Source organism: Coenobita brevimanus, chromosome 68, assembly GCF_032717465.1.
Source record: "Coenobita brevimanus isolate Jiangsu-jjx chromosome 68, ASM3271746v2, whole genome shotgun sequence".
NCBI lineage: Eukaryota > Metazoa > Arthropoda > Malacostraca > Decapoda > Coenobitidae > Coenobita > Coenobita brevimanus.
The window spans coordinates 8257118-8271651 of NC_137021.1; the positions used below are offsets into that span (position 1 = coordinate 8257118).

At 39.8% G+C, this 14534-nt stretch overlaps 1 protein-coding gene across 1 annotated transcript in view; it reads right to left on the reverse strand.

Moving 5' to 3' along the window:
* LOC145405833 (uncharacterized protein CG43867) overlaps positions 1-14534 on the reverse strand; it is a 329511-nt gene that overhangs the window by 68175 nt on the left and 246802 nt on the right. The window lies entirely within an intron of this gene.

A 14534-nucleotide genomic window follows, 5' to 3' on the forward strand; every position in this document is an offset into this window, starting at 1 on the left:
TGCCATCTCGTCGCTGGTACCTGTGTGATAATGCGCCATTGGCCATCATGACTAATGAATGTGTGGCTTTGTGAGCGGTACATTTCGAAAGTCTGGAAACTCTGTCGTGCTATTTTACAGAGTATATATGTAAATACATATATACCTAGGTTAAGGTAAATGCATGTGTATTATATCATTAAATACATTAAGAATAAGATGCTTATTAAATATTTAGTTTTTTCTTTTTTCTGTGAGGAAGAAGGAACCAAAGGCCACGAGCCTTAGGGGTGACCAATAATACTTGCAAGACACTGTGATTGCATTGGAGTAACCGACTATTATTGCTAGAAAATTTTTGGCAGGTTTTCCCAGTCATTCAGCAATTCCTGCTCTTTTGGCACCTGCTTGATCCTGAAGATGCCGAATGAGAGGACTTTAACTGTATTATCATCATTTTTATATTATTACCTACATCACTATAATTAATATTACCATATTCTTTTCGGCATTATTATTATTTCTATCTATCTATCAATCTATTGCCAGATGCCATAATCCCGTCAGCAGTGGCCACAAACAAATCACCACCATGTCGCCCCATCTCCCGCTATTTCATTGTCCTGCTCCCAGCTCACATCCCCTCTCTCATATACCTCTCCACTCTATCCCTCCTTCTCATCCTTGGCCTTCCCCTCCTTCTCCCCCTCTCCACCTTACTCACATACACTCTTCTCATCAGTCTCTCTCTCTCCATCCTCTCCACATGGCCAAACCACCCTCAATGTGTTTCTCCTACCGCTTCCTGTCATATCCACATCCACACCACAGCGCTCCTTCATTTCCTCATTTGTTAGTCTGTCTCTCCATGTGACTCCACAGGCTCCTCTTAAATAACTCATTTCCACTGCTCTCACTCTTGACTTCTGTCCCTCCAACAAGGTCCAAGCTTCACTTCTATACGTTAGAGTTGGTATCATGTAGTAACTTTTTCACTTCCATGCTCACTTCCCTGTTTCTTATCACTGTTTCAAGGAACCAGCAACCATTCTTCCTTGTTGTACCCTTTCAAGCACTTTACCCTCTAAACTTCCATCCTTACTGATCTCACTACCAAAGTACTTAAATGCATTCACATTTTCCATTTCCTCCTCATCCAACCTCACTGTACAGTACATTCACTGACTTCACTTTGCTTGAAGACCGTAACTTTACTCTTCCCTACATTCACCTTTTGATTCCATTTCTTCTATCTATCTATCTATCTATAGCCCGACGCCCTAATCCCGCAAAGGGTGGCCGCAGACAAAACGCCTCCAAGTCACTCTGTCACCCACCATTTGACTCCCCTCCCTCCACCTCATCCTCGGTCTACCCCTCCCTCTCCCTCCCTCCACCTCACCTACATACACCCTCTTAGTCAGTCTTTCATTCTCCATTCTCTCCACATGTCCAAACCACCTCAGTGTATTTCTCCTAATCTTTTCAACCACATCCACATCTACCCCACAACGTTCCTTCACTTCTTCATTCGTCAACCTGTCCCTCCACGTCACTCCACATGCTCCTCTCAAGTAACTCATTTCCACTGCTCTCACTCTTGACTTGTTCCCCTCTTGCAATGTCCACGCCTCGCTTCCATACGTCAGGGTAGGGATCACAATACCATCATGCAGTGACTTCTTAACTTCCATACTCACCTCCCTATTTCTCATCACTGCTTTCAGTGTACCAACAACCTTTCTTCCCTGCTGTACCCTTTCACGTACTTCATCCCCCAAAGTTCCATCCTTACTCATCACACTACCCAAGTACTTGAATGCACTCACATTCTCCATATCCTCACCATCCAACCTCACTGCACACTCTGTGACTTCATTCCTCTCAAACACCATAACTTTACTTTTGTTTACATTAACTTTCAGCTTCCTCCTCCTACACACTGTCCCAAATTCATTCACCAAACCTTGCAACTCCCATTCATCTTCACTCAACAATACTGTATCATCAGCAAACAGCAACACCGGAAGCTTCCAAATCTCACCCTCATTCATTAGGGCCACCCCCACATCCACTGCCCTACCTTGTACCTCCTTTACAACCCCATCCATATATATATTAAACAGCCATGGAGACATTACACACCCCTGTTTCAGTCCCACACTGAGATCAAAGAACTCACTCAGCTCACCATCCACTCACACCGTAGCCCTAGCTCCCTCGTACATACTCTTCACAGCACTCAACAATTTCCCCTCCACTCCATATATTCTTAATACCTTCCACATACCTTGCCTATCTATTCTGTCATAAGCTTTCTCCAAGTCCATGAAGGCAGCATACACTTCCCTTCCCTTCTCTAGATACTTCTCCACTAAACATCTTAGAACAAATATCTGATCTACACACCCTTTTCCCTTCCTAAATCCCCCTTGTTCTTCTCCAACTAGCTCCTCTGTCATATGCCTAACCCTATCAATGAGTATTCTACCATATATTTTACCAGTCACACTAAGAAGGCAAATACCCCTATGGTTACCACATACTTCTCTCTCCCCTTTTCCTTTGTACAGAGGAACAATTATACCTGATTTCCAGTCCTCTGGAACCCTTCCCTCTTCCCAAGCCAATCTACACAACTTCCATTTCTTAATGTTTTTAAAGTAATAAGGTACTGTAATAAGGTATAAAGCTTTCTGACCAGATAATGAAGGTAATGGCGAGAGTTCTAGAAGGTATGATTAGAGAAAGAGTGAATATTGATGAAATGCAGTTTGGGTTTATGCCAAGCAAAGGGACTACTGATGCCATATTCATTGTTCAACTACTCTGTGAAAAATATTTAGGAAAGAAAAGGGAGCTGTACTTTGTTTCTGTTGATTTGGAGGAGACCTCTGACAGAGTCCCTAGAGAGGTGGTGAGGTGGGCAATAAGAAAGTTTAGGATCGAGGAGTGCTGGTTAAGGTCATTATGGCCATGTATGTGGGTGCTCACATCCAGGTAAGGGTGAATGGAGATTTGAGAGATAAGTTTTCCGTGAATGCTGGTGTGCATCAGGGGTCGGTCTTGAGCCCCTTGTTGTTTATCATGGTACATGAAGCCCTCTCACATGACTTCAGAAATGGACTCCCTTGGGAGATGTTGTGTGCTGATGATTTGGTGTTGGTTGCACAGAATGAAAGAGAGGCAGAGGAAAGATTTAGGAAGTGGAGAGATGGTATGGGGCACAAGGGCTTAAAAGTACATGCAGATAAAACAAAAGTGATGGTATCTAGGGCTGGTGGCAGTACAAAGACGAGGGAAAGTGACCATGTGCGATTTGTCACAAGGGTGTAGGAAGTACTTCCATTTTGTGCAGTGTTTGTGATAAGTGGTGCATAAGAAATGTAGTGGTATTACAGGTAGACTGCGAGATAATGGTAATTTCATGTGTGCAGTGTGTCAAGGAGAGCATGTGGATATTTCCAGGTGTGACAGAACTGAACTTGCTCTTGAGTGTGTGGGAGAGTTTTGCCATTTGGGAGATATGTTATGTGCTGGAGGTGGGGCAGGAGCTACCTCTGAGGCTAGAGAGAGGAGTGGTTGGAAGAAGTTCAGGGAGCCATTGCCTCTCCTGACAATGAGAGGGCTCTCCCTCCATGCTATATGATCTCTGTATGCAGCATGTGTTAGGAAAGGAAGAGGATATTTGCAGGCTCAAAAGTATAGAAATAGCAAAGATCAGGTGGATGTGCAGTGCATCCTCGAGTGCAAGGCCTGGAGGGGCTAGCTTTACCATGGAAGAGTTGAGGTAGGATGGAACTGGAGTGTGTTGTTGTGATGAGGAGAGGTAGACTGAGATGGTCTGGGCATGTGGAGAGGAGGGGGGATAATAACTGGATGCAGAGAGGTGTTAATACTGGAGGCAGGGTAATGAAAGGTAGACCGAAAAAGACCTGTGACCTCAGTGTTAAGGGACTAAATAGGGATGCAGCCAGAGATCAAGCAGCATGGAAAGCCACCATTAGGTGACCAAGACTGATGCATGCAAGCAAGTTGGAGCCTTCAAAAACTAAAATGAAACAAAAACGAAATTACATTAACTCTACCGATCTGACATTGAGTAACAATGAATGATTTCATATTACTACAATGTAGTAATATGTCATGGTGTTTACATTTACCCTTACACGCCAGAGGTCTTCCGATGTTGCATGCTCCTCCCTACGGGGGATTGCTTGATATTGGAAAAAATACCCTTACTTCAAACCCTAACATCTGCCAAACTATAACAGCTAGAGAAAAAATTAATGATACATATGACTCACCAACTCTTCCTCTTTCAAATGAGAGTATCCTCTCGTCCCCAGGTGCTCCCATCGATGAATAAGGATAAGTTCAAGTTCAAAGGGTGGCGGGAAGATGCTTGCAGCTATACACGTCAACCGGCGTTGCTCCACGCCCAAAATTGTGACGTGTATGGGTTAAAGGCTACCAAACTCATACATCTGGACACTACCGCTTACCACTGATGACATGCACCAGAACCATCACAGTGATGGTATAGTCTGTAACCACTGTTGTTGTTGTTGCTCAACCTTGGTCATGCCTGTCCCAGCAGACCCATCACTTGTTGCTGATCCAAAAACATATTGGTACACACATGAATTTACTATATCCTTTTCACCTTAACCTGTACCGAGCTGGGCAAAAAAGAAAAGACTGATACCCCTCTATGCCAGCTGATTTTGGATTTTTTTTTTTTTCTGGGTAAATGGGCTTAATACATCAATATAAGATCCCTGGCACTAATAAAAGTAATCTTCAGAGCCAGAGAGTTGGTTGAATTAAGTCAGGTTGGTGCCACTCTACCTCTGAAATCTTCAAGGTTACTAGGAGAGCAGAGCGTATATGAGCTTGTGAACCGATTTTGGATTTTTTTTTTTTTACGGGTAAATGGGCTTAATACAACAATATAAGATCCCTGGTACTTATAAATGTAATCACCAAAACCAGGAAGATGGCTGAATCGAGTCAGGTTGGTGTCACTCAAGCTCTGAAATCTTCAAGGTTACAGACAGAGCTGAGCGGCTGTGAGCCTGTGAAGACTCAATCACCTCCCGTGCTCCTAAATCAGTGTTGCATGCGCAGCGGAGAAATTTCTGACGTTAGCGATACAATATTACCTTCTATTTCACTTCAGTTCCTTGCAACGACTTCTCAATGCTGCAGGACGTAGATCTACGTCACCGATGTTTTTGAAGGGGACGTAGATCTACGTTGCTAGCGTGGTACAGGTTAACATGGCCTAAAACTGTCATCTTTCCATCTTGAATGCTCAGCTGTAACAACAGGGTAACAATATGTGATGCTAGCCACAACACAGTGCTATGAATAGGATGTGTTTGTTTGTTTTTTAATACAGTATAACTGACATCGAGCTTTGTGATATAAGCTGCAAAAGGATGAAAAACTGGCCAAAGTTAAAGACAAAAAACTATAGGTACCTCACTCATATTCAGGTACCACAAAATTTCCACATCCATGTTAATTAATCATGTAACTTCTTGGAAGCATATGATGCAAGTGCATCTAGTACCGTATTTTTTTTGCGGGGGAGGGGGAAGCATAAATACAGTATACAGGTGTCAATCTGTACATTAAAAAATACTGCATAAATGGAATAGCCTGCCTTCCAAAGCTGACTGACAAAGAATTTCAATGTGGGCTAAGTCGATGGTCCACAACAACCTCTGGAGTATGTCATATAACAGGCAGTATGTTGGACAGTGGCCCAACATATGTTGGGCACTGGCCCAACTTGGTGAGTAAATACTGCCTAATTCAACTGTTTTATATTGAATTTTTATTATTTACACATTTTACATTTACAGTATTGTGAAGTATTTTTGAAAAACTGGAAATTCAATAAACTGGTATTTTACTGCATACAGTGGAGCTGAAGAATCTGAGGAAATACTGAGGAACAGCACATGCATCTATGGATATTCCACAGGGTGCAATATTATATGTGTAACAAAAGCTTTCTTCCATGAGAAAAAATCATATGCCTGGAAGATATCCACCGTCTTTGGTGTTTTGAATGATTTAACAAAATTTTTTTGAAGATAAATGCACTTACAGTATCATTTAAAGCAATGTTGTACACTGTACATAATCATAAACTGTAAACAATAATAGTGAATACAGTAAATAACTGTGAGATGCTACTGCAGTTTTGTAAATTGCCTTCTTTTTACTGTATTGGCACAAAAAATGATGCTATAACAAAATACTGTAATGTTACTTGCATCCAAACTTTTCTATACAGAATGGAATACAACAGTCACATTAGAAAACAGCAGTCTCTGTCTTCTAGCCCCCAACATGAACAGTTTAAAAGTCTATAACAAACCTATGGAAGGGTCAATGGCATATTTCCTCTCTAAGGGATGAGCTAATCAGGAGATACTATGCTCCTCAGATTTCATTAATATTACCAAAGAGAGATCTGACACTAGACTGTAGAATTCTGTACATCAAAAATGACCTATGAAATAGTCATTCATGCAAAGACTGAGGATCATACTTCACATATTAATTCAGTGCAAGATTATGATGCCATGTTTTCTACAACTCCTGGAGTAACAAAGTCTACAAAGTAACTTTCTTCCTTGGTGATAATGATCACCATCATCTTTACCCTGTTGTCCATGTTCATATAGGGTAGGGAGATCTTTGGCATGGTTCTCTATTCTCTATAAAGATATTACTAAGAGAAAAAAGAAGGTCCAATTTCACTTCCTTCTTCAGCATTGTACAAGAGATAACTCTTGCACCAAAAGCGATAGGTAAAAGGGGTCATCACATCCCCACAATAAGAAAATTAAATAGTTTCCAGTTCTGCTCCATTTTTTTTTTTTTTTTTTTTTTAATAAAAATTTGCTATAACATTACTGTATTGCATAGTACATCCCATTTGGGAGTGCTCCTGCAGAAGCACAGTTGTAAAAGAGAGGGTACAGATGAATGGCAAAATCTTTTACTTTCAGATGTTGGCAACCGTGTCAGTAAAAACCAATCAATACAGTATTACCTTTTGGGGACTTAAGAGGGTCCAAGGCATGGAAAGCCTCAAAGCTAGGATACCATTTCCTAGATCTGTTGTGTGAATGGCAACATCTTTTATTTTCAGATGCTGGCAACTATGTCAGTAAAAACCAATCAATACAGAATTATCTTTTGGGGACTTACTGGGTCCAAAGCATGGAAAGCCTCAAAGCTAGGCTACCATTTTCTAGATCTATGGTGCTTAACCGGGGGGGAGGGGGGGGAGCTATTTCCAAGAGGGGCTTGAAGACTAAGAGAAAAACAGTGAGTGCCTTGAATGTGTCCTTACCTAATTGTATCTTTACAGGAATGAGTCAAGCTCGTACTGTCCCGTGTCTTAAACCATATTTATCGTACATATCCTTAAATTTGTGAATTGTTTTGGCACACACTATTTCATTCGGTAGTGTGTGTGTGTGTGTGTGTGTGTGTGTGTGTGTGTGTGTGTGTGTGTGTGTAATTGGGTCGGTCAGGATCGCGTGATGGGGGGGCATGATCATCAACTTTTACTTTCCCAGAAGAGAGCTGAGAGTTCATATACAGTAGTCCGATCTATGGGCAACGCCATGACCTTCATACATGCACTCACCCATCTCCTTGCTCAAGGTAGACAGTAACCGCTAACTTCGTCAAAGAAACTTTTCACAACCTGAGCGAGGCGCGAACTCACATCTACCAGATGGCAAGCGAGAGTGATTTACCACTGTGTGTGTGTGTGTGTGTGTGTGTGTGTGTGTGTGTGTGTGTGTGTGTGTTCTTACCTAATTGTAGGTAAGAACACACACACACACACACACACACACACACACACACACACACGAGCAGCCGGAGAGAGAGGTCGTCCCAGGCATCGCTCCTAACCTTGAGTAGTTTCAGGAATTTTGTCTGTCCTGTCTCCTAGGGTCTTTCTTTAAATTTAAAATAATGAAAGTTGGTAGACTACCAAAAATGTAAAGATTTGTTGGCAATAGTATACATGAATGTTTGTGGCTTATTCGGTAACAGCTGTTTAGGTATTTTACCGGTACGTTAAAGATGGCCGAAAATGTAAACAATGAGGGAATGGAATTTCAAGGATTTGATGCTAATACTAATGTCATGGACCTGGTGAAAACATTAATTATGAGGATTAGTGAACTCGAAAAAAAGTAGAGAATCTAGTGATAAAGGATGTGTCAGGAAATACGGAAACCACCATACAGAGTCTAATCCAGTCCAACGAAACAGCCAATGAAGAGATTAAGAATTTGAAGAGGGAGAATGTTGAACTGAGGAGGAAACTTGAAGAGAGTACTAATAAAACGGAGAAGGTGAGTAATGTACTAGAAGAACACAAGGCAAAGTGGGCACACGTAGAAGAAGAACAGAAAGAAGTGGTCAGCTTAAGAGAGATCATCCAGGAAGAAAGGGAAATGAACAAGAAAGAAATGGAAAAAAATGTAGTGAAAATACTGAAGAAAAAAGAGAAAATAGTGAGAGAAACTGTAGAAAGGAACAGATGTGTGGTAGTATTTGGAAACAGGGAAGAGGAAGAAAAGGTTAGGTTCGCAAGACTCGAGAAAGACACGAACATGGTGAGAGGAATATTAGGCAAGATTGACCCCGAAGGAGACAAGTGGGTAAAAGAAATTGAGGAAGTAAGGAGGATAGGGCCTTATAAGAAAGGGGAAACAAGACCAATGAGAGTCAAGTTTACATCAGAAAGTGTAATAAATGAGATACTTAAAGTGACCTGGAAATTAAGCAAAGAGGCGGGGATGGAAAATATTATAATAAGAAAAGATCTGAATGAAGAAGAAAGAGAAGTTTTAAAATCATTAAAGGAAGAAGTAAAGGAAAAAAATGATAAGAGGACAGAGGAAGAACGTAATACTTTTTTTGGAGAGTATTGGATATGAAAGTAAGGAAATGGTATTTAAGGAAATAGAAGTGAAGGAAACTAGGGGGGATGGTTGTGAAAGATCAGAAGTTGAGGAAGTGGTACGGACAGAGAGTAGGAGAGAAGAGGGTATTAATAATGTCAAAAATAATTTGAAGGTGATATATACTAATGTTGATGGTTTCATATCGACATGGATCGAAATTAATGATTTCTTGAGAGAACATGAACCTGATGTCATGTGCCTTGTAGAGACCAAATTAAGAGAAGATATTGATGTTCATTTGGGAGATGGTAAATACAAACTGTGGAGAAAAGACAGGAAAGAAAAAAAGGGAGGAGGAGTGATGATAGCAGTGAAGAACAACATAAATGTAGATACTGTGGAAATGGGAGAAGGCAGGGCTGAAGTGATATATATGAAATTAGAAACTGGAGAGAATGTTAAGAGAGATATGGCGGTAGTGTATGTTCCCCCAAAGACGAGAGCATGGAAGGATGACGAATACCATGAGATGTTGTCAGATATGGCTAGCTACTTGCAAAAAATAATTGAGAAAAGCAATAATATAATTTTGGTGGGTGACTTTAATTGTAAAGAGGTGAACTGGGAGGAATGGTACTCGGGAGGCGGCGAGGATTCGTGGGGTACTATGTTATTAAATATAATAATGAATAATGTGATGACGCAGTGGGTCAAAGAAGAGACACGGTTTCGAGGTGAGGACACACCAGCAAGGTTAGATTTACTGTTCACCAAAGAACCCGATGTAATAGAATCATTGGAATATCTCTGTCCTCTGGGAAAAAGTGATCACGTGGTCATTGAGTTCCAGATGTTAATAGGAAACGTCGAGCCAAGAGACGAGCTTCATAGACAGGGAAGATACAACTTTGGCAAAGCAAATTTTACAGGATTGAGAAACTTTTTTGAAAATGCGGATTGGAAAAAATTCAGAGAAACAAGAGAGATACAGAGAAAGTGGGATATCTTACTAGACCTCTATAATTTGGGAGTGGAAAAATTTGTACCAAGAGTAAGAGGGAAAGAAAACAGGAAAAAGGAGTGGTTTAATAGAAGGTGTATGATAGCCAAAAAAGAGAGAGATAAGGCGTGGAACAATTGGAGAAAGAGAGGTAACGACAGAACAAAGGAAGAATATAAAAGAACAAGAAACGAATACACAAGAATACGTAGGGAAGAAGAAAGGAATTTTGAAAAAGGTATAATTGACAAATGCAAGGATGAACCCAAACTGTTTTATAGATTTGTTAATGGCAAACTGAAACAAAAGGAAGGAATCACCAAGCTGAAAGTAGATGGAGAGGTCTTTAAGGATGCGGCAATGCAAGCAGATATAATGAACAAACGTTTCCAGTCAGTTTTCACTAAAGAAAAGGAGCTTGTGGAAGGGGAGGGAGTGATCAGAAATGTTCCGGTGATGAAAGATATAAAAGTGGAGGTACAGGAAGTGTATAAATTACTGGAAACTCAAGATGTAAGGAAAGCCCCAGGACCTGATGGAATTTCTAATTGGGTACTGAAGGAATGCAGAGAACAACTGGCGGATAAAATTCACAGCTTAATTGTATGCTCACTGGAAGAGGGGAAAGTGCCAAAAGAATGGAAGAGGGCAAATGTGGTACCAATTTACAAGGGAGGAAACAGGGAAGAACCCCTGAATTATAGACCAGTGTCTCTAACCAGCATGGTCGCAAAATTGTGTGAGAGAATCCTGAAAGACAGATGGATAAAATATCTGGAAGAGATGAATATTTTGGCTGAATGTCAGTTTGGATTCAGAAGTGGAAGGTCATGTGTTTCAAACTTGTTGAGCTTTTACTCAAGAGCGATTGATGTGGTACAGGAGAGAGATGGTTGGGTGGATTGTGTGTACTTAGACTTAGAGAAGGCCTTTGACAAGGTACCTCATAAGAGACTAATGTGGAAACTAGAATATCTAGGAGGACTGAAGGGGAAACTTCTGGAATGGATGAGAGACTTTTTGAGAGACAGACAAATGAGGACAGTAATAAAGGAAAAGATGTCTGGATGGAGGGAAGTAACAAGTTGAGTCCCTCAAGGCTCAGTGTTGGCCCCAGTAATGTTCCTGATTTACGTAAATGATATGGTAGATGGAGTGAACAGTTATGCGAGTCTGTTTGCTGATGATGTAAAGATCTTGAGGATGATAGAGGTTGAGGAGGATTGTAAAATACTGCAGGAGGATTTGGATAGGATACACAATTGGAGCCGGACGTGGGAAATGAAATTTAATGTAAAGAAATGTAAAATATTGGAAATGAGTAAAAGTACCAGGAGACCATCACTGAATTATTTTTTGGGTAATGAATTAATCACAAAAAGGAGAGAAGAGAAAGATTTGGGAGTGCTGGTCCAAGATAGTTTGTCACCAGAAAAGCACATTAACAAGATAGTTGGAGAGACTTATAAGCTCTTGACTAACATAAGAGTAGCATTTCATTATATGGATGAGGAAATGATGAAAAAATTGATAGTGGCCATGATCCGCCCCAGGTTAGAATATGCAGCGGTAGTGTGGTCCCCACACAAAAAGAAAGATATAAACAAGATTGAGAGAATACAAAGAACAGCAACCAAGATGGTCCCCAGTCTGACAGACCTGTCATACAGAGAGAGGCTGGAAAAACTGGATTTGCCTTCGTTAGAGGAAAGGAGAAAGAGGGGAGACATGATTGCGGTGTTCAGGACCATGGTGGGAGTAGATAAAATTGACAAAGAAGATCTGTTTGTATGGGATAAGAGAGCAACAAGAGGACATGGAATGAAATTGAAAAAGTCAAGCTGCTTGAAGGATATCAAGAAATATAGCTTTCCTTACAGAAGTATAGACTTATGGAATAGCCTGGACAAAGAGATCGTCCAGTCTAAAAACTTAAACGAGTTTAAAGTTAAATTCGACTTATTGAGAAACAGCGACGGAAACCCACGAGCATAGTACATTCCGTGTATATCACAATTAGGTATATTCTTAAATATTTGAAACGACTTAGACAAAGAGGTGGTGCATGAGAAAAACATTCATGTGTGTAAAGGTAGACTTGATAAATGTGGATATGGAGACAGGACAACACGAGCATTGCTCAATTCCTGTATACTACAAATAGGTAAATACAAATAGGTAAATACACACACAACCTGAGCGAGGCGCGAACTCACATCTACCAGATGGCAAGCGAGAATGATTTACCACTGTGTGTGTGTGTGTGTGTGTGTGTGTGTGTGACAATGAACTATTGATTTATAATTGGCCTTCATATTCTGTTTCAGTCTTCAATGAACAGTTTTCTTTGTACTCATGTAATAAGTTGGTTTCTTTCCTTCATATCTTTTGTGTGTGTGTGTGTGTGTGTGTGTGTGTGTGTGTGAAAATGAACTATTGATTTATAATTGGCCTTCATATTCTGTTTCAGTCTTCAATGAACAGTTTTCTTTGTACTCATGTAATAAGTTGGTTTCTTTCCTTCATATCTTTTGCTTGGTCACCTTCTTGGTTCTTTACCCCTCTAATCTTGTTTTGAGGGAGACTGAATGATAGCAGTAAGCCTAATATTCCAAGACAGACAAAACTCCAGTTTAAATATACAAGTCCATCAACTTCCCCCCATCCCTTGAAAAGGAGGATAGTGAATTGTAGATGAATTAATGCAGCTTGTATTTAACTGCGGTCCACTTCAAATGGTGCCAAAAATAATATTTCTGGAGAAAGTTTTTGAATCAGATGATGGCATGAGGTAGGAAGGAGGGGGGGTAAATAAGCTGACCAAGGTGGGACGGGAGGGGGGGTGAATGTGAGCCAACGCTAATGGAAGCATGAACAGTAAAACGTTGAGAACTGCTGGTCTAGATCATTTAAACCATAAAAGACTACCCAGTGTTTCTGGCATTATTTTACAGGCTACAAAAAACTCCACACACATCTCGAAATCAAACTGTGACATAAACACATAACATTTTTTTTTTATCCCAGGCTTTTACCATTATGCCAAATATATGACAGATTGTAATTACTTTTCTCATTCTCAGTAGCCTCAACATGACCAGCTAAGATTTTCTTTTTTTTTTATTTCAGGTACAATGATGGTTTTATCCACTACTGTACTCTGGTTACCCTTTTCTTACTACAAAAATAAACAAACACTAGTTACTGCTGATGTTATTGTGAAGGGTTTCCTACTTATCTGGCCCTCTTAAACAAATTCAAAATCTTTTTATTTCATAATAAATGAACTGAAATGTAATGAAACAACCTTTTTCACTCCTATTTCCCTCATGAATACAAATGTATTATTGTATGTACACAAATGATCATTTATGTGTAACATATGGCTATACCTGCACTTATAATATCAAAATAATTGGGAAAGTGCAGATGGACCAATGACAGGTGAAAGTTGTGGGAAAATGCAGATGGACCAATGACAGGTGAAAGTTGTGTAAGTTATTTCACTTGCAAGGTTTTCCCATCATTCAGTAAAACACTTTGCATTAACCAGAACAAAATGACTAGGTGTACCCCCATCACTGAAAGAGTTATCCGATATCAGACTGTCTGCCATTCCTGGTAATATATGGGGGTACTCTACAGTACAGTATACATGTACTGTAATCATTAATATCAAGGCATACTTTATGTCCAGCTTTGAAGCAAAAGCTTGCAAGGTATGTAATAAAAATGCATTTTAACTTCAGCTGAAACAACAGGCATAGCTTTGCATAATGTGCTCCTCTGACAATAACTAAAAAAAAATATACAGAATATATATATATATATATATATATATATATATATATATATATATATATATATATATAAAATACTGATACTGTAAAAAATTGTTTTTCCATTAATATATATATGCTAAATTAGCAAATGTCACGCCAATAAATGACTAACAGATGTTCAGCCTTTCTGAAACAAGACAGTGTGTTTATGTAGCCATACCTTAGATGAGCCAATCATTTCGCTGCTATGAAAAGCAAGCTAAGGTGTTAGGCTTTAAGGCAGCCCAACAGTGAGGGAGGGGAGTGCAGTCCCAATAACTCTGGATGGGTAAGAGGAACAGGGGTTGCAAAACTTTGCATGGCCAGTGCAACATTTCAAAATAAAAAGAGCTGAGGATATTACTGCCAGCTATACAATTCAGCATTCTATTTAAACGGTGATCACATCTATTGAGTAACTCAGAAATTCATGCACTGCCATTAATTTTCAAAACCACTGATGCGTGTAAAATACTTCTATGAAGAATATGGGTGATTTACACAAACTATGCCATATTCAATGATAAAAGTGGTACTACAAGCTGAGTAAAAAAAAAAAAAAAATTCATAACACAGATGTGATTAAACGTAGGGTTGACACAGTCACTGTACAGTGAAAATTGTGGCAGTGACAGCATTCAAGAGCTTAAGCAGTTCAGCCTCAACTTAATAAAATCTAACTTAAGTTATTGAAAACTAATAACTAAGAAGCATTTGCCATCTCATTTAAACTTTTTTTATCATTCACGACCAAAATTTTTAAAAATTATTATTGACTAA